At 45.3% G+C, this 19144-nt stretch overlaps 1 protein-coding gene across 2 annotated transcripts in view; it reads left to right on the top strand.

The window, feature by feature from the left end:
• Nucleotides 1-19144, top strand: part of LOC135544450 (astrotactin-2-like) — a 501862-nt gene that overhangs the window by 391144 nt on the left and 91574 nt on the right. The window lies entirely within an intron of this gene.

The following is a 19144-nucleotide window of genomic DNA, read 5'->3' on the forward strand; positions in this document are numbered from 1 at the left end:
AGGCAGTGGAGAGGGATGGAGAGAGGGTAGGAGGCAGTGGAGAGGGATGGAGAGAGGGTAGGAGGCAGTGGAGAGAGGGTAGGAGGAGGGCAGTGGAGAGGGATGGAGAGAAGGAAGGAGGAGGGCAGTGGAGAGGGAGGGAGAGAAGGAAGTAGGGGGCAGTGGAGAGGGAGGGAGAGAAGGAAGGAGGAGGGCAGTAGAGAGGGAGGGAGAGAAGGAAGGAGGAGGGCAGTGGAGAGGGATGGAGAGAAGGAAGGAGGAGGGCAGTGAAGAGGAATGGAGAGAAGGAAGGAGGAGTGCAGTGGAGAGGGAGGGAGGGAGAGAAGGAAGTAGGAGGGCAGTGGAGAGAGGGAAGTAGGAGAGGGAGGGAGAGAAGGAAGTAGGGGGCAGTGGAGTGGGAGGGAGAGAAGGAAGGAGGAGGTCAGTGGAGAGGGAGGGAGAGAAGGAAGTAGGGGGCAGTGGAGAGGGAGGGAGAGAAGGAAGTAGGGGGCAGTGGAGAGGGAGGGAGAGAAGGAAGGAGGAGGGCAGTGGAGAGGGATGGAGAGAAGGAAGGAGGAGGGCAGTGGAGAGGGAGGGAGGGAGAGAAGGAAGTAGGAGGGCAGTGGAGAGAGGGAAGTAGGAGAGGGAGGGAGAGAAGGAAGTAGGGGGCAGTGGTTTGGGAGGGAGAGAAGGAAGGAGGAGGTCAGTGGAGAGGGCGGGAGAGAAGGAAGTAGGGGGCAGTGGAGAGGGAGGGAGAGAAGGAAGGAGGAGGGCAGTAGAGAGGGAGAGAGAGAAGGAAGGAGGAGGGCAGTGAAGAGGAATGGAGAGAAGGAAGTAGGAGGGCAGTGGAGAAGGATGGAGAGAAGGAAGTAGGAGGGCAGTGGAGAGGGATGGAGAGAAGGAAGTAGGAGGGCAGTGGAGAGGGATGGAGAGAAGGAAGTAGGAGGGCAGTGGAGAGGGATGGAGAGAAGGAAGTAGGAGGGCAGTGGAGAGGGAGGGAGAAAAGGAAGGAGGGGGGCAGTGGAGAGGGAGGGACAGAAGGAAGGAGGAGGGCAGTGCAGAGGGAGGGAGAGAAGGAAGGAGGAGGGCAGTGGAGAGAAGGAAGGAGAGGGCAGTGGAGAGGGAGGGAGAGAAGGAAGGAGGAGGGCAGTAGAGAGGGAGAGAGAGAAGGAAGGAAGAGGGCAGTGAAGAGGAATGGAGAGAAGGAAGTAGGAGGGCAGTGGAGAGGGATGGAGAGAAGGAAGGAGGAGGGCAGTGGAGAGGGATGGAGAGAAGGAAGGAGGAGGGCAGTGAAGAGGAATGGAGAGAAGGAAGTATGGGGCAGTGGAGAGGGATGGAGAGAAGGAAGTAGGAGGGCAGTGGAGAGGGATGGAGAGAAGGAAGTAGGAGGGCAGTGGAGAGGGAGGGAGAGAAGGAATGAGGAGGGCAGTGGAGAGGGAGGGACAGAAGGAAGGAGGAGGACAGTGGAGCGGGAGGGCGAGAAGGAAGGAGGAGGACAGTGGAGAGGGAGGGAGAGAAGGAAGGAGGAAGGCAGTGGAGAGGGAGGGAGAGAAGGAAGTAGGAGGGCAGTGTAGAGGGATGGAGAGAAGGAAGGAGGAGGGCAGTGGAGAGGGATGGAGAGAAGGAAAGAGGAGGGCAGTGGAGAGGGATGGAGAGAAGGAAAGAGGAGGGCAGTGGAGAGAAGGAAGTAGGAGGGCAGTGGAGAGTAAATAGAGAAGGAAGTAGGGGTTAGGGTAGAGGGAGGGAGGGAGGGAGGGAAGGAAGGAGGGGTGCAGTGAAGAGGAATGGAGAGAAGGAAGTAGGGGGGGGCGGTAGAGAGGGATGAAGATAAGGATGGAGGAAGGCATTAGAGAGAGACAGAGAGAGAGAGAATGAAGGAGGGGAGCAGTGGAGAGGGATGTTGAGAAGGAAGGATGCAGTGGAGATAGATGAAGGAAAGGTGGCTGGTAGAGAGGGGGCGATGTGGAGCTCTCCTCTGTTTGATAAATAACTAAAGTACCAGTCAAAAGTTTGGACACACCTACTCATTCAAGGGTTTTTCTTAATGCTCAAACGCATTAAGGAAAGAAATTCCACAAATGAATTTTTTAGCAAGGAACACATGTTAATTGAAATGCGTTCCAGGTGCCTATCTCATGAATGTGGTTCAGAGAATGCCAAGACTGTGCAAAGCTGTCATCAAGGCTTTAAACTGGTACTGTACATCACCACAGAGGTGAGGGGAAAGGAGAGAGACGGATGGTAGGTGAAGGATAGGTGACAATGGGGGGATTGGGGAATCAGCCATGTCCAGAATGACATTATCAAAGAGGTGAATTGGGGGGAAAGGCAGAGAGGAAATGGAGAGATATGTGGAAGTGTCAAGCCAACAGTACAGTTTACTGAGTGTAAATATGAATTACAGCAATTTTATAGAATAAAATTATATTTCAGTAGGAAATAAGATGGTAAAAGTAGATGTGCCATCTGGTCAAAGGGTTCAACCGAAAGTTCCATTGCTATAACCGTACAGGAAATTCAAGAGCAGGAAACATATTTGTATAGTTTGTCATTTATTCACACATCCATTTGTAATTTGGCTGCTTTGAGAATATAAAATATACAGTATAAGGATATTTTTGTTTTACCACAGCGAAGTTGACACAATCGTGCTTGGCTGTATTATCAGGGTTGGGCTTTGAATTAAAGGCAGTCGAATCAGGAAGTAAACAAAAATTACTATTCAATAATCGAAAAAGGGAATTTATTTTCAATCACTTCTCAATAAACTGAAAAGCAGAAGCTATTTATTTTAAGAGTTTTAACCTTTCTGAATTTTAAATTCAAATAATTTCCTGAATTGACTGCCTTCAATTCAATTTGAGCCCAACCCTGGTAGATGTAGTTACCAAACTCCCCCCTAGGTGGAGTAAGTGGGTTAACTTTCACTATTTAAAATTCACTGTGGTGTGTAGAATAGAAAAAGGTGACGTCATGGTTCTCCTCTTGTGGGGATAAATGCAGAGAGTTGTGTTTGTGCGTGCAGGCGTGCGTGCGTTTGATTGTGTATAATTTCCGTAGATTCAACTGTATTGTCTTGTCATGACTGTGTTGCTGTTTTGGGTGATGTTTCCCCCTTGAGACGAACCTTTGATTATTAGATACTGGAAGCTAGTCATGTTTGGAATCTCATCCCTAAGGTGATTTAGCTGAGGGTCTGGCTCCGCTTCACATTTAGTTTACACGATCTTCCCTCAGCTGGGCTCAATCTGAGGAGAGGGAGATGCAATTAGGAGGTCCACTGCACTTGTGTGTGTGTGTGTCCAGTACAAGTCAAAAGTTATATTACACCTACTCATTCAAGGTTTTTTCTTTATTTTACTATTTTTTACATTGTAGAATAATAGTGAAGACATCGAAACTATGAAATAACACATATGGAATCATGTAGTAACCAAAAAAGGTGTTAAACAAATCAAAATATATTTTAGATTCTTCAGAGTAGCCACCCTTTCCCTTGATGACAGCTTTGCAAACTCTTGGCATTCTCTCAACCAGTTTCAGCTGGAATGCTTTTCCAACAGTCTTGAAGGAGTTCCCACATATGCTGAGCACTTTTTGGCTGATTTTCCTTCACTCTGCAGCCTAACTCATCCCAAACCATCTCATTTGGGTTGAGTTCGGGTGATTGTGGAGGCCATGTCATCTGATGCAGCACTCCATCACTCTCCTTCTTGGTCAAATAGTCCTTTGCCTGCAGGTGTTTTGGGTCATTGTCCTGTTGTTTTATTTCATAGTTTTGATGTCTTTACTATTATTCAACAATGTAGAAAATAGTAAAAATAAAGAAAAACCCATGAATGACTAGGTGTGTCCAAACATTTGACTGGTACTGTATGTGTGTATGATTATGTTGATGACTCACCTGTTAACTGGATTGCATTGGCTCTGGCTGATAACGGATGTCCCTTGTCCCCTCACTTACGTAGACACACACAAATGCATCCACACACACACACACACACACACACTAACGCGCACACACACCGCTACCCGTTCCCCACCACCTCTGGGACCAGAACGGTCAAGCATCTAATTACCCTGCCTGACTAAAATTACAGCATGCAGCACAGCAGTAACAGCACTGGCAACACACACACATGCACAACAACAAAAAACCCAGCCCATACGTGCCGCCCATACCAAGCGCCTGTATCAGCCACGAAGAAAAGAGGCACAATCGATAGCAGACGGCCCCTAGTTGGCTCAGTCGATACATAAACGTGAGGAAGAGCAAAGTGTCCTATTTTTCTCCTCCTTCTAGTCTTCTGGGGACGGGGGGGGGGGGCAGACTGCGGTGGGTCACTGGTGAGGGTCGGCCCTCCCGAGGTAGCGGGATTATTAGCTTGGTATTGATGCATCGACCCTATATGGACAAGCTAGTGCTGCTCTTGGCCATTTCTCTGAAAGACTCCTGCCTCTATTAGCATAGCAGACACAACGGCCTGGACATACATCTCTACTACACGATAAAGGCAGCACACTGATTGAAACTGTGCCGTGCGACTACCCCTCTCCCCCACCTGGAAAAAGACGGCCCCGCAAAAAGCTTTCACTACGATGCTACAATAAATAAACAAGGGGGAAATCATGGTTGTTTATTGTGAAGCAAAAAGGAAAGGATGTTGCCCTTGTGTGCCTGTGTGTACAACCCCAGTTTGTATCTCCAGCCATGCAAAACTCTCTGTGGCTCTCAATGCCAAGCTGCCGTCTTGCCTCCGCTGCTGCTTCCCCTGCTGTCTGCCTATGACAAGGCTTGTCATGTTCCTCCCATTTCCATCTGCCCATTACAAAAGGAGTCAGGTATTGTGTTACTTATCTGGAATTATCCGTCTGTCTGCTTCCTCGAAAAACAGCCCTACCGGAACAACGGGGCAAAGGATTAAAACAACCAAATTCACTGCCCCCCTCCTCACTTAAAAAAAACAGGGTTCCAGGAAAACATTTTGAGAGAAAGTAAAAGTCACTCTTCCGACTCTGTCTTCAATGCTACGATTACGACAGGGCTAGTTTAAGGATTTGACGAAGAAAACGGGAGAAAAACAAGTTGATCTTTGAAGCTGTTTTACATGACATGTTATGTATGATGTTTATCTCCCAGTCAGATAATGACAGAGAGACCTCTCACCACCTCTTTGGGGAAGTGTTGAGTCAGGCCTGTTATGAATGTATGTTTCATAACCCCAGATCCTACCCCACACTGAGACTATACCTACCTACTGTATTTGGAGAGTAACTATACGCAGTAAGCTAATCTCCCCCTAGAAGGACCCTCCCCTGTTTCAGTGACAGAGCCCAATACCTCAATGGATAAATAAATAAACTCATGCCAGTGGAGGTTGCCAGCAGGCCTGAGTCCTGCATGGCCCTGATTGAATTATGGCAGAGCTATTGAACAAATTGGCTGTGAGGCTAATGACTCAGAACACTGTGTATCTTGCTGAGTAATCACCCCCCCCCCCCCCCCTCCGCACCCACCACACTCTCACCATCCACCCCCCTCCGCACCCACCACACTCTCACCATCCACCCCCCTCCGCACCCACCACACTCTCAACACCCCCCCCCCCCCCACACACACGTCTTTTCTGTTTTCCTAAATGGTGTTTCCTGCACAAGGTCGGGTGCAGACCCAGGTTTGACTCATGAAGTCTCCTTCAACTTGTTCAACTCAGGGCTTGAGGACAATTAATGAGTTTACTGGGGCGGCCTCTCAACTTGTTGTGTGCTTTCTGGAGTTGGGGTGGTGGTGGGATGTGGGTGGTGACGGTGTCATCTAATGGAAACTGTTTGGATCTCCTCTTCAAAAATGCCCCACTGGAAACGGTTTACCCCCAAGTGCATCAAGGCTGCAGATTTATCCAATAAGCTCTAAGCCTCTCTAAGAAAGGTTATGACAACAGACCTGGCCACCCCTTGCTCAAATTTGTCACCGGGGGGAAAAAAGTGTGAAGCCACCGCTTTTTACCAAATTGATTTATTTGAACACGAAGAGGCTGGAAACCCACAACACAGAGCCATTCAAGTTGCCATTAAGCCTGGATCAAATTAGCTTAGAGCATCCTGAGACCAGGTTGACTCTCTTGAAACTCAATATGGGTTAGGGTTCCTTAGTGACCCAGCCGCCACCCCAGCCCCCATCAACCCTTCTGTGAACCACCATACAATTGGCCCCAATGTCCCTTAGTTCCTGGAAGTCCTCCGCTTGATGGAACTCCTAGAAACTGGAGATCTAGATGTTCTATCCTTTGTTAACAGGATGGAGAGGGGTTCTTGCCACCCACACTACATCGCACTGCTGTCACCGCTATCCTGCTTTTCTGCTCCTCGCTGACTCTCACCACCCCGGATCCTCCAATAAATCAATAGTGCAGGCCAGCTGGCCAGTGTTTTCACAAATTAGCCAGAGGAGATGGACAGTAATGTGGCCGGTGTAGATTAGCCAAACAGATTAATATGCTAGGAGGTCACCATGATCCCCTGCTCTTCTTGTAAGTGATGGCTTTCTGCATAGTGAGCCAAACCAGGTCCTACATTGTCTACTGGCTAGTGTGATGTCAGGGGGTTTGGTGGCGTGGGCAGGACAGGGCGGACACTGCTATGTCACACTGGTCAAAGTGGAGAGGAGTGTGCAGAATTGAATTTCAAAAAAATAAATATATAAAGTAAAAAAAGTTCTACCCGATGATACCATCAAAAGTTAAGACATTTTAACAACTATGATTTTCAAACACTATAAGATTCGTGGTGACAAGAATACCGTCCCTTGAGCTAGAAACTCGTTGCAGGTTTTAAAAATCACTGTTTTTTCTTTCTTTTTTTTTAAACACAGATCATAGAACCACTCTGTTTTCACATATGTAGACACTGGTTTAGTGCTGGAGATTATGAATATGAGGTTGAAAAGTGGCGGAATTACCCTTTAAAGAGGGAAAAAATACTCTTCTAAATCTACAGTTGAAGTCGGAAGTTTACATACACTTAGGTTGGAATCATTAAAACTTGTTTTTCAACCACTCCACAATTTTCTTTTTAACAAACTGTAGTTTTGGCAAGTTGGTTAGGACATCTACTTTTTGCATGACACAAGTAATTTTTACAACAATTGTTTAATTTATAATTCACTGTATCACAATTCCAGTGGGTCAGAAGTTTACATTCACTAAGTTGACTGTGCCTTTAAACAGCTTGTGAAATTCCAGAAAATGATGTCATGGCTTTAGTTCGAAGGTTCTGATAGGCTAATTGACATAATTTTAGTCAATTGGAGGTGAATCTGTGGATGTATTTCAAGACCTACCTTCAAACTCAGTGCCTCTTTGCTTGACATCATGGGAAAATCAAAAGAAATCAGCCAAAACCTCAGAAAAAAATTGTAGACCTCCACAAGCCTGGTTCAACCTTGGGAGCAATTTCCAAACCCCTGAAGATAACATGTTCATCTGTACAAACAATAGTACGCAAGTATCAACACCATGGGACCACGCAGCCATCATACCGCTCATGAAGGAGAAGCATTCTGTCTCCTAGAGATGAAGGTACTTTGGTGTGAAAAGTGCAAATCAATCACAGAACAACAGCAAAGGACCTTGTGAATATGCTGGTGGAAACAGGTACAAAAGTATCTATATCCACAGTAAAACAATTCCTATATCGACCTGAAAAACCGCTCAGCAAGGAAGAATCCACTGCTCCAACACCGCCATAAAAAGCCAGACTACGGTTTGCAGCTACACATGGGGACAAAGATCATACTTTTTGGAGAAATGTCCTCTGGTCTGATGAAACAAAAATATAACTGTTTGGCCATAATGACCATCGTTATTTTTGGAGGAAAAATGGAGAGGCTTGCAGGCCGAAGAACATCATCCCAACCGTGAAGCACGGGGGTGGCAGCATCATGTTGTGGGGGTGCTTTGCTGCAGGAGAGACTGGTGCACTAAACAAAAAAGATGGCTTCATGAGGAAGGACACTTATGTGGATATATTGAAGCAACATCTCAAGACATCAGTTAGGAAGTTAAGGCTTGGACACAAATGGGTCTTCCAAATGGACAATGACCCCAAGTACACTTCCAAAGTTGTGGCAAAATGGCTTAAGGGCAGCAAAGTCAAGGTATTGGAGTGGCCATCACAAAGCCCTGAACTCAATCCTATAGAACATTTGTGGGCAGAACTGAAAAAGCGTGTGCGACCAAGGAGGCCTACAAACCTGACTCAGTTACACCAGCACTATCAGGAGGAATGGGCCAAAATGCACCCAACTTATTGTGGGAAGCTTGTGGAAGGCTACCCGAAACGTTTGACCCAAGTTAAACAATTTAAAGGCAATGCTACCAAATACTAATTGAGTGTATGTAAATGTCTGACCCACTGGAAATGTGATGAAAGAAATAAAAGCTGAAATAATTTATTCTCTCTACTATTATTCTGACATTTCACATTCTTAAAATAAAGTGGTGATCCTAACTGACCTACAACAGGGATTTTTTACTAGGATTAAATGTCAGGAATTGTGAAAAACTGAGTTTAAATGTAGTTGGCTAAGGTGTATGTAAACTTCCAACTTCAACTGTATAAGTTAATGCTTTATCATGAAGGCATTAGAATAAAGTGCTCCACCATTCCAGCTATTACATTAAAAAAATACATCTTCTCAGGCATGATGTTTGCCTGCAATCCAACCCCCTTAAGGGGCCTCCCTGTCCAACCCCTTTTTCTTGAAGCGCTTCTTCCCTACCCCCACCCCGGTAGCACTGGCCACTACTTATATGGATCCATCAGTTTTCTGGGAAAAGCATAATCTACTGTTAATCAATACGGGATAGTGTATCATCCTATCCTCCACTGCCGTTACCATGGCTCAACTAACAGGATTGGACAGTAGTTTCTCCCTGCGTTTCAGCTACGTGCAGAATTGTGCCAGGCCATGTCATGGAGGGATTTTCCTGTTGTGTGTGTGTGTGTGTCTGTGTACATGTCTGTGTGTGTCACGTATTTTGTTTTCTACTGAATGTGCTTGACATATTAACACGTACTATGTATCCAGAACAGGCTCATGTCTGTTCTGTTTTCATTTTTTCATCCTGCCCCCGAAGGGTATAGTGCAAAGCAGACTCAATGAGTTGGCCTGCTAACTTGCCGTAGTATTCAGAAATAACTTATTTGGGGGGTAAAGAAGCAGTGCTTTCAGAAAGTATACAGACTCCTTGACTTTTTCTACATTTTATTACGTTACAGCCTGGTGCTAAAATGGATTAAAGAGAAAAAATCATCAGCAATCTACACACAATACCCCATAATGACTAAGCATTTTTGTAAATTTATTTGAAAATGAAATATCTTATTTACATAAGTAGTCAGACCCTTTTCTGTAAGACACAAAATTGAGCTCTGGTGCATCCTGTTTCCAGTGATCATCCTTGAGATGTTTCTACAACTTGATTGGAGTCCACGTGTGGTAAATTCAATTGGTTGGACATGATTTGGAAAGGCACACGCCTGTCTATATAAGGTCCCAAAGTTAACAGTGAATGCAAAAACCAAGCCATGAGGTCAAATTAATTGTCTATAGAGCTCCGAGACAGCATTGTGTCAAGGCACAGATCTGTCTGCAGCTTTGAAGGTCCCCAAGAACACAGTGGCCTCCATCATTCTTAAATGTAAGAAGTGTAGAACCACCAGGACTCTTCCTAGAGCTGGCCGCCCGGCCAAAGTGAGCAATCAGGGGAGAAGGGCCTTGGTCAGGGAGGTGACCAAGAACCCGATGGTCACTCTGACAGAGCTTTAGAGTTCTTCTGTGGAGATGGGCGAACCTTCCAGAAGGACAACCATCTCTGTAGCACTCTAACAATCAGGCCTTTCTGGGAGAGTGGCCAGACAGAAGCCACTCTTCAGCAAAAAGCATGAAAACCTACTTGGAATTTGCCAAAATGCACCTAAAGACTCTCAGACCATGAGAAACACAATTCTCTGGTCTGATGAAACCAAGATGGAACTCTGGCCTGAATGCTAAACGTCACGTTTGGAGGAAACCTGGCACCATCTCTAAGGTGAAGCATGGTGGTAGCAGCATCATGATGTGTTGATGTTTTTTAGCGGTAGGGACTGGGAGACTAGTCAGGATTGAGGCATAGAGTCTACTGCAGAGAGAGCCTGCAAAGTAATGTCATACTTTCCAGGTCCATACCCAAACAGTTCGAACTACTAATCTTAAAAATTACTCTCTCCAGAAATAAGTCTCTCACTGTTGCCGCCTGCTACCGACCTCCCTCAGCTCCCAGCTGTGCCCTGGACACCATTTGTGAATTGATCGCCCCCCATCTAGCTTCAGAGTTTGTTCTGTTAGGTGACCTAAACTGGGATATGCTTAACACCCCGGCAGTCCTACAATCTAAGCTAGATGCCATCAATCTCACACAAATCATCAAGGAACCCACCAGATACAACCCTAAATCTCTAAACAAGGGCACCCTCATAGACGTCATCCTGACCAACTGGCCCTCCAAATACACCTCCGCCATCTTCAACCAGCATCTCAGCGATCACTGCCTCATTGCCTGTATCCGCTACGGAGCCGCAGTCAAACGACCACCCCTCATCACTGTCAAACGCTCCCTAAAACACTTCTGTGAGCAGGCCTTTCTAATTGACCTGGCCCGGGTATCCTGGAAGGACATTGATCTCATCCCGTCAGTTGAGGATGCCTGGTTATTCTTTAAAAGTAACTTCCTCACCATTTTAGATAAGCATGCTCCGTTCAAAAAATGCAGAACTAAGAACAGATATAGCCCTTGGTTCACTCCAGACCTGACTGCCCACGACCAGCACAAAAACATCCTGTGGCGGACTGCAAGAGCATCGAATAGTCCCCGTGATATGCAACTGTTCAGGGAAGTCAGGAACCAATACACGCAGTCAGTCAGGAAAGCTAAGGCCAGTTTCTTCAAGGAAGAAATTTGCATCCTGTAGCTCCAACTCCAAAAAGTTCTGGGGCACTGTGAAGTCCATGGAGAACAAGAGCACCTCCTCCCAGCTGCCCACTGCACTGAGGCTAGGTAACACGGTCACCACCAATAAATCCATGATTATCAAAAACTTCAACAAGCATTTCTCAACGGCTGGCCATGCCTTCCACCTGGCTACTCCAACCTCGGCCAACAGATCCGACCCCCCCCCGCAGCTACTCGCCCAAGCCTCTCCAGGTTCTCCTTTACCCAAATCCAGATAGCAGATGTTCTGAAAGAGCTGCAAAACCTTGACCCGTACAAATCAGCTGGGCTTGACAATCTGGACCCTCTATTTCTGAAACTATCCGCCGCCATTGTTGCAACCCCTATTACCAGCCTGTTCAACCTCTCTTTCATATTGTCTGAGATCCCCAAAGATTGGAAAGCTGCCGCAGTCATCCCCCTCTTCAAAGGGGGAGACACCCTGGACCCAAACTGTTACAGACCTATATCCATCCTGCCCTGCCTATCTAAGGTCTTCGAAAGCCAAGTCAACAAGTCACCATCTCGAATCACACCGTACCTTCTCCGCTGTGCAATCGGGTTTCCGAGCCGGTCACGGGTGCACCTCAGCCACGCTCAAGGTACTAAACGATATCATAACCGCCATCGATAAAAGACAGTACTGTGCAGTACTGTGCAGCCGTCTTCATCGACCTTGCCAAGGCTTTCGACTCTGTCAATCACCATATTCTTATCGGCAGACTCAGTAGCCTTGGTTTCTCTGATGACTGCCTTGCCTGGTTCACCAACTACTTTGCAGACAGAGTGCAGTGTGTCAAATCGGAGGGCATGCTGTCCGGTCCTCTGGCAGTCTCTATGGGGGTGCCACAGGGTTCAATTCTCGGGCCGACTCTTTTCTCTGTATATATCAATGATGTTGCTCTTGCTGCGGGCGATTCCCTGATCCACCTCTACGCAGACGACACCATTCTATATACTTCCGGCCCGTCCTTGGACACTGTGCTATCTAACCTCCAAACAAGTTTCAATGCCATACAACACTCCTTCCGTGGCCTCCAACTGCTCTTAAATGCTAGTAAAACCAAATGTATGCTTTTCAACCGTTCGCTGCCTGCACCTGCACGCCTGACTAGTATCACCACCCTGGATGGTTCTGACCTTGAATATGTGGACATCTATAAGTACCTAGGTGTCTGGCTTGACTGTAAACTCTCCTTCCAGACTCATATCAAACATCTCCAATCGAAAATCAAATCCAGAATCGGCTTTCTATTCCGCAACAAAGTCTCCTTCACTCACGCCGCCAAACTTACCCTAGTAAAACTGACTATCCTACCAATCCTCGACTTCGGCGACGTCATCTACAAAATAGCTTCCAACACTCTACTCAGCAAACTGGATGCAGTTTATCACAGTGCCATCCGTTTTGTCACTAAAGCACCTTATACCACCCACCACTGCGACTTGTATGCACTAGTCGGCTGGCCCTCGCTCCATATTCGTCGCCAGACCCACTGGTTCCAGGTCATCTACAAGTCCATGCTAGGTAAAGCTCCGCCTTGTCTCAGTTCCCTGGTCACGATAGCAACACCCACCCGTAGCACGCTCTGCAGCAGGTGTATCTCACTGATCATCCCTAAAGCCAACACCTCATTTGGCCGCCTTTCGTTCCAGTTTTCTGCTGCCTTTGACTGGAACGAATTGCAGAAATCGCTGAAGCTGGAGACTTTTATCTCCCTCACCAACTTCAAACATCTGCTATCTGAGCAGCTAACCGATCGCTGCAGCTGTACATAGTCTTATCGGTAAATAGCCCACCCAATTATACCTACCTCATCTCCATACTGTTTTTATTTATTTACTTTTCTGCTCTTTTGCACATCAATATCTCTACCTGTACATGACCATCTGATCATGTATCAGTCCAGTGTTAATCTGCAAAATTGTAATTATTTGCCTACCTCCTCATGCCTTTTGCACACAATGTATATAGACCCTTTTTTTCTACTGTGTTATTGACTTGTTTATTGTTTACTCAATGTGTAACTCTGTGTTGTCTGTTCACACTGCTATGCTTTATCTTGGCCAGGTCGCAGTTGCAAATGAGAACTTGTTCTCAACTAGCCTACCTGGTTAAATAAAGGTTAAAAAAAAATAAAAAAAATATGAACAGAGCAAAGTACAGAGAGATCCTTAATGAAAACCTGCTCCAGAGCTTTCAGTAACTCAGACTGGGGCGAAGTTTCACCTTCCAACAGGCCAATGACCCTAAGCACAAAGCCAAGACAATGTGGTAATGGCTTTGGGACAAGTTCTATATGTCCTTGAGTGGCCCAGCCAGAACCCGGAATTGAACCCGATCGATCGGACATCTCTGGAGACCTGAAAATAGCTGTACAGCAACGCTCCCCATCCAACCTGACAGAGCTTGAGAGGATCTGCAGAGACGAATGGGAGAAACTCCCCAAATACAGTTGTACCAAGTGTGTAGCATCATACCCAAGAAGACTCGATGCTGTAATCGCTGCCAAAGGTGCTTCAACAAAGTACTGAGTAAAGGCTCTGAATACATGTGTATATGTAATGTTTCATTTTTGAATATATACATAAATTAGCAAAAATGTCTAAAAACCTGTTTTTGCTTTGTCATTATGTGGTATTGTGTGTAGATTGATGAGGAAAAACAACATTTAAATTAACCTAACAAAATGCGGAAAAGGTCAAGGGATCTGAATACTTTCTGAAGGCACTGTAAGCTTGAAATGGGCATGGTCTAATTGACACAACAACTAAAAACACATACGTTTTTCATTCATAATCAGCCAGAAGTAATTTATTATCAAAGCTGGCCTACTCATTGATCCTGTTCTGTAGTAGACCCTTCAGGTCTTACCTCTCCTACCCTCCTCCGAACCACAATTAGACCCCCCCCTCGTTTACCCAGTTGAGACTGGATTGCATTACTCTTTGAAACATAAACACGGGGCCGTAATCGGTTTGTCTATTTTTCAAATGTGCAGCCATGCAGTCAAGCAAAGCCAGCCTGACTGGGGGGTTTTCTAGGAATGTGAGGCAGAGCTGTGGTCTCCCCCCAGCCTCCCCAGCATTAGAGATCATTTCCCATGTTTGTCTATGGGTCTGCATGCATGTGCTCCCCAAAGGCTTCCTGTTGTGTTTGCTGATGATCTGGTTCCCATTGACTGAGTTGCGGACTGTGGAGGAGTCTCTCTCTTTCTGTCTTTCTGTGTCTCGTCTCTTTCTATTGTTCAGCCAACATTTAGCCACATGGTTGGCGGGGGATCTCATAATCTCAAGAAATGCAATCACTTTCTTCCACATTTTTTCCCCCTGCCTTGCCTGTCTCTCTCAGGAAAGTCATTATTTGTGGATTGCAGTGTTGGCTAGGCTGAGTGGGCTTCCCACTAATAGGGGCTCATTCAGCAGGCTCATTTAGAGGGGGTAGTGTTGGAGGGTAAATAAGGGGAAAGACCTGACTGACTGCTGGAGGCCTGTTGATCCTATCGCCTAGCAGGGGGGCCCTCACTGGAGGGAGGGAGGCATCCCAGCCCAGTGCTCCCTTACTGTACATCGCACTACGTTTCAGGGTTTTATGATGTGAAGCACTTTGTAACTTGTATTGAAAAGTGGTATACAAATAGTTATTATTAACACAATTAAAGTAATTATTAGAATACACACACCTTTTTTTGTTTCTCTCTGCCTCTCTGTTTCTCTCTCCATCTCCTCTCCTTTTCTCTTTTCCTCTCTGCTCCTCTCTTTCTGTCGGCCTCTTTCTTGCTGCACGGTCTGTCTTGCTGCTGCACGTTCCAGAGCTGTATACACAGCACTGAGTGAGTGAGGGCTTGAGAAGTCAGTTCCCATGAAGGACTGTCTGGGATTTTAGCACTAACGATGCAACCACTGTTTCGGGGGATGGCAACAACGGCTTCTGGAGGCATTCCACTCTCTGTGTCTGTCTCTCTATATATAGAGAGCTTTTCAGAACAACTACTCGGGCTGCCTTGATTTCATCTCAATCGCCATCTCAAATACTGAACCAGGGAGGTTTTCCAATGCCACGCAAAGAAGGGCACCTATTGGTAGAACAAAACCAGATCAACAACATTGTAGTTGTTACACAATACTAACCTAATTCACAGAGTGAAAAGAAGGAAGCCTGTACGTATTATAAATATTCCAAAACATGCATCCTGCTTGCAATAAGGCACTGAAGTAATACTGCAAAAATTGTGGCAAAGCTATTAACTTTATGTTTGGGGCAAATCCAAATCAACACATCACTGAGTACCACTCTTCATATTTTCAAGCATGGTGGTGGCTGCATCATGTTCTGTGTATGCTTGTCATCTGCAAGGACTTGGGAGTTTTTTAGGATAAAAGAAACGGAATAGAGCCAAGCACAGGGTAAATTCTAGAGGAAAACTTGGTTCAGTCTGCTTTCCATCAGACACTGAGAGATAAATTGACATTTCAGCAGGATAATTATCTTAAAAATAAGGCCAAATATACACTGAAGTTTCTTACTAAGATGACATTGAATGTTCCTGAGTGGCTTTGTTACAGTTTTGACTTAAATTGGCATGAAAATCTATGGCAAGAATTGAAAATCATCTAGCAATGATCAACAGCGCTTGAATCATTTTTGAATAATGGGCAAGTATTGTACATTCCAGGTGTGCAAAGCTCTTAGGCAGAAATCCTATTTATTTGCATATCCGATTCAAATCTGTTATTTTTCCTGCAGTCTGAAAAGCCTATTTATTTATCCTTTATTTAACTAGGCAAGTCAGTTAAGAGCAAATTCTTATTCACAATGATGGCCTACCAAAGGTTCTCCTGCGAGGACGGTGGCTGAGATAAAAAAAAAAAATGGGTTGAAGTTGGAAGTTTATATACACCTGAGCCAAATACATTTAAACTCAGTTTTTCACAATTACTGGCATTTAATCCTAGTAAAAAATCCCTGTTTTAGGTCAGTTATGATCACCACTTTATTTTAAGAATGTGAAATGTCAGAATAATAGTAGAGAGAATGATTTATTTCAGCTTTTATTTCCTTCATCACATTCCCAGTGGGTCAGAAGTTTACATACACTCAATGAGTATTTGGTAGCATTGCCTTTAAATTGTTTAACTTGGGTAAAACTTTTCGGTAGCCTTCCACAACCTTCCCACAATAAGTTGGGTGAATTTTAGCCCATTCCTCCTGACAGACCTGGTGTAAGTGAGTCAGGTTTGTAGGCCTCCTTGCTCGCACACGCTTTTTCAGTTCTGCCCACAAATGTTCTATGAGATTGAGGTCAGAGCTTTATGATGGCCACTCCAATACCTTGACTTTGTTGTCCTTAAGCCATTTTGCCACAACTTTGGAAGTGCACTTGGGGTCATTGTCCATTTGACCAAGCTTTAAGTTCCTGACTGATGTCTTGAGATGTTGCTTCAGTATATCCACGTCATTTTCCGTCCTCATGATGCCATCCTTTTGGTGAAGTGCACCAGTCTCTCCTGCAGCAAAGCACCCCCACAACATGATGCTGCCACCCCCGTGTTTTACGATTGGGATGGTGTTCTTCAGCCTGCAAGCCTCCTGTAACGTCCGTCGTTCGAATGAGACCAAGGTGCAGCGTGGTAGGCATACATTTCTTTATTTCTTTATTTATTTCTTTATTAAAATGTTCCACCAAAGAAAACAATAAAGAACTCAACGAACAAAAAGCTTGCAAAGCTTGCAACAAACAAAGACAAGATCCCACAACAGAAAGTGGGAAAATGGGCTGCCTAAATATGATCCCCAATCAGAGACAACTGGTTCCCAACTGATTGGGAACCATACTCGGCCAAAAACAAAGAAATAGACAACATAGAATGCCCACCCAGATCTTTGTCCCCATGTGCAGTTGCAAACTGCTGTCAGGTTTTTTTTTATGGCGGTTTTGGAGCAGTGGCTTCTTCCTTGCTGAGCGGCCTTTCTGGTTATGTTGATATAGGACTCGTTTTACTGTGGATATAGATACGTTTGTACCTGTTTCCTCCAGCATCTTCACAAGGTCCTTTGCTGTTGTTCTGGGATTGATTTGCACTTTTCGCACCAAAGTACCTTCATCTCTAGGAGACAGAACGCGTCTCCTTCCTAAGCGGTATGACAGCTTTGTGGTCCAATGGTGTTCATACTTGCGTACCATTGTGTGTACAGATGAACGTGGTACCTTCAGGCGTTTGGAAATTGCTCCCAAGGATGAACCAGACTTGCAGACTTGTTTCCTGCGGTGTTGGCTGATTTCTTTTAATTTTCCCATGATGTCAAGCAAAGAGGCACTGAGTTTGAAGGTAGGCCTTGAAATACATCCACAGGTACACCTCCAATTAACTCAAATAATGTCAATTTACCTATCAGAAGCTTCTAAAGCCATGACATAATTTTCTGGACTTTTCCAAGCTGTTTAAAGGCATAGTCAACTTAGTGTATGTAAATGTCTTACCCACTTGAATTGTGATACAGTGAATTATTAGTGAAACAATCTGTCTGTAATCAATTGTTGGAAAAATTACTTGTGTCACGCACAAAGTAGATGTCCCAACCAACTTGCCAAAACTATAGTTTGTTAACAAGAAATTTGTGGAGCCGTTGAAAAACAAGTTTTAATGACTCCAACCCAAGTGTATGTAAACTTCCGACTTCAACTGTATATAGGACAAAACACACATCACAACAAGAGAGACACCACAACACTACATAAAGAGAGACCTAAGACAACAACATAGCATGGCAGCAACACATGACAACACAGCATGGTAGCAACACCACATGACAACAACATGGTAGAAACTCAAAATGTCAGCAGCACAATATGGTAGGAGCACAAACGATGGCACAAACATTTTTGGGCACAGAAGGTAATGCATTGCATCACACGAAGCAGCCACAACTGTCAGTAAGAGTGTCCATGATTGAGTCTTTGAATGAAGATATGGAGATAAAACAGTCATTTGAATGTTTTTTTGCAGCTCGTTCCAGTCACTTGCTGCAGAGAACTGAAAAGAGTAGCGACCCAGGCATGCATTTGCTTTAGGGTCCTTTAACAGACAGAATGTGACTGGCAGAACGGGTGTTGTATGTGGAGGCTGCAGTAGGTATCTCAGATAGGTGGGGGGGGGGGGAGTAAGGCTTAAGGGGGCTTAAGGGTTTTTTATAAATAATCATCAACCAGTGGGTCTTGTGACTGGTATACAGAGATGACCAGTTTACAGAGGAGTTTTAGAGGGCAGTGATGTGTCCTATAAGGGACATTGGTGGCCAATCTGATGGCCAAACGTTAAAGAATATCTAGCCGCTCGAGAGCACCCTTACCTTCCAATCTATAAATTAAGTCTCTGTAATCTAGCATGGGTAGGATGGTCATCTGAATCAGGGTTAATTTGGGTGAAAGAGGAGTGATTACGATAGAGGAAACCAAGTTTAGATTTAACCTGAGCCTGCAGCTTTGATATGTGCTGAGAGAAGGACAGTGTACTGTCTAGCCATATTCCTAAGTACTTGTATGAGGTGACTACCTCAAGCTCTTAAACCCTCAGCGGTAGTAATCACAACTGTGGGGAGAGGGGCATTCTTCTTACCAAACCACATTACCTTTGTTTTGGAGGTGTTCAGAACAAGGTTAAGGGCAGAGAAAGCTTGTTTGACACTAAGAAAGCATTGTTGTAGAGCGTTTAACACAAACTCTGGGGAGGGGCCAGCTGAGTATAAGACAGTATCATCTACATACAGATGGATGAGAGAGTTTCCTACTGCCTGAGCTATGTTGTTGATGTAAATTGGGAAGAGCGTGGTGCCTAGGATCGAGCATTGGGGTTCTCCCTTGGTGACAGGCAGTGTAAACTTTGTGGCTGAGACAGCAGATGTTCTGACTTTATACACTGCACTCTTTGAGAGATGTAGTTAGCAAACCAGACCAAAGACCCCTCAGAGACAATACTCCTTAGCCAGACCATAAGAATGGAATGGTCTACCGTATCAAAAGCTTTGGCCAAGTCAATAAAAATAGCAGCAAAGCATTACTTAGAATCAAGGGCAATGGTGACATCTTGAGGACCTTTAAGATTGCAGTGACACATCCATAACCTGAGCGGAAACC

The sequence above is a fragment of the Oncorhynchus masou genome, chromosome 8 (genome assembly GCF_036934945.1).
Source record: "Oncorhynchus masou masou isolate Uvic2021 chromosome 8, UVic_Omas_1.1, whole genome shotgun sequence".
Classification (NCBI taxonomy): Eukaryota; Metazoa; Chordata; class Actinopteri; order Salmoniformes; family Salmonidae; genus Oncorhynchus; species Oncorhynchus masou.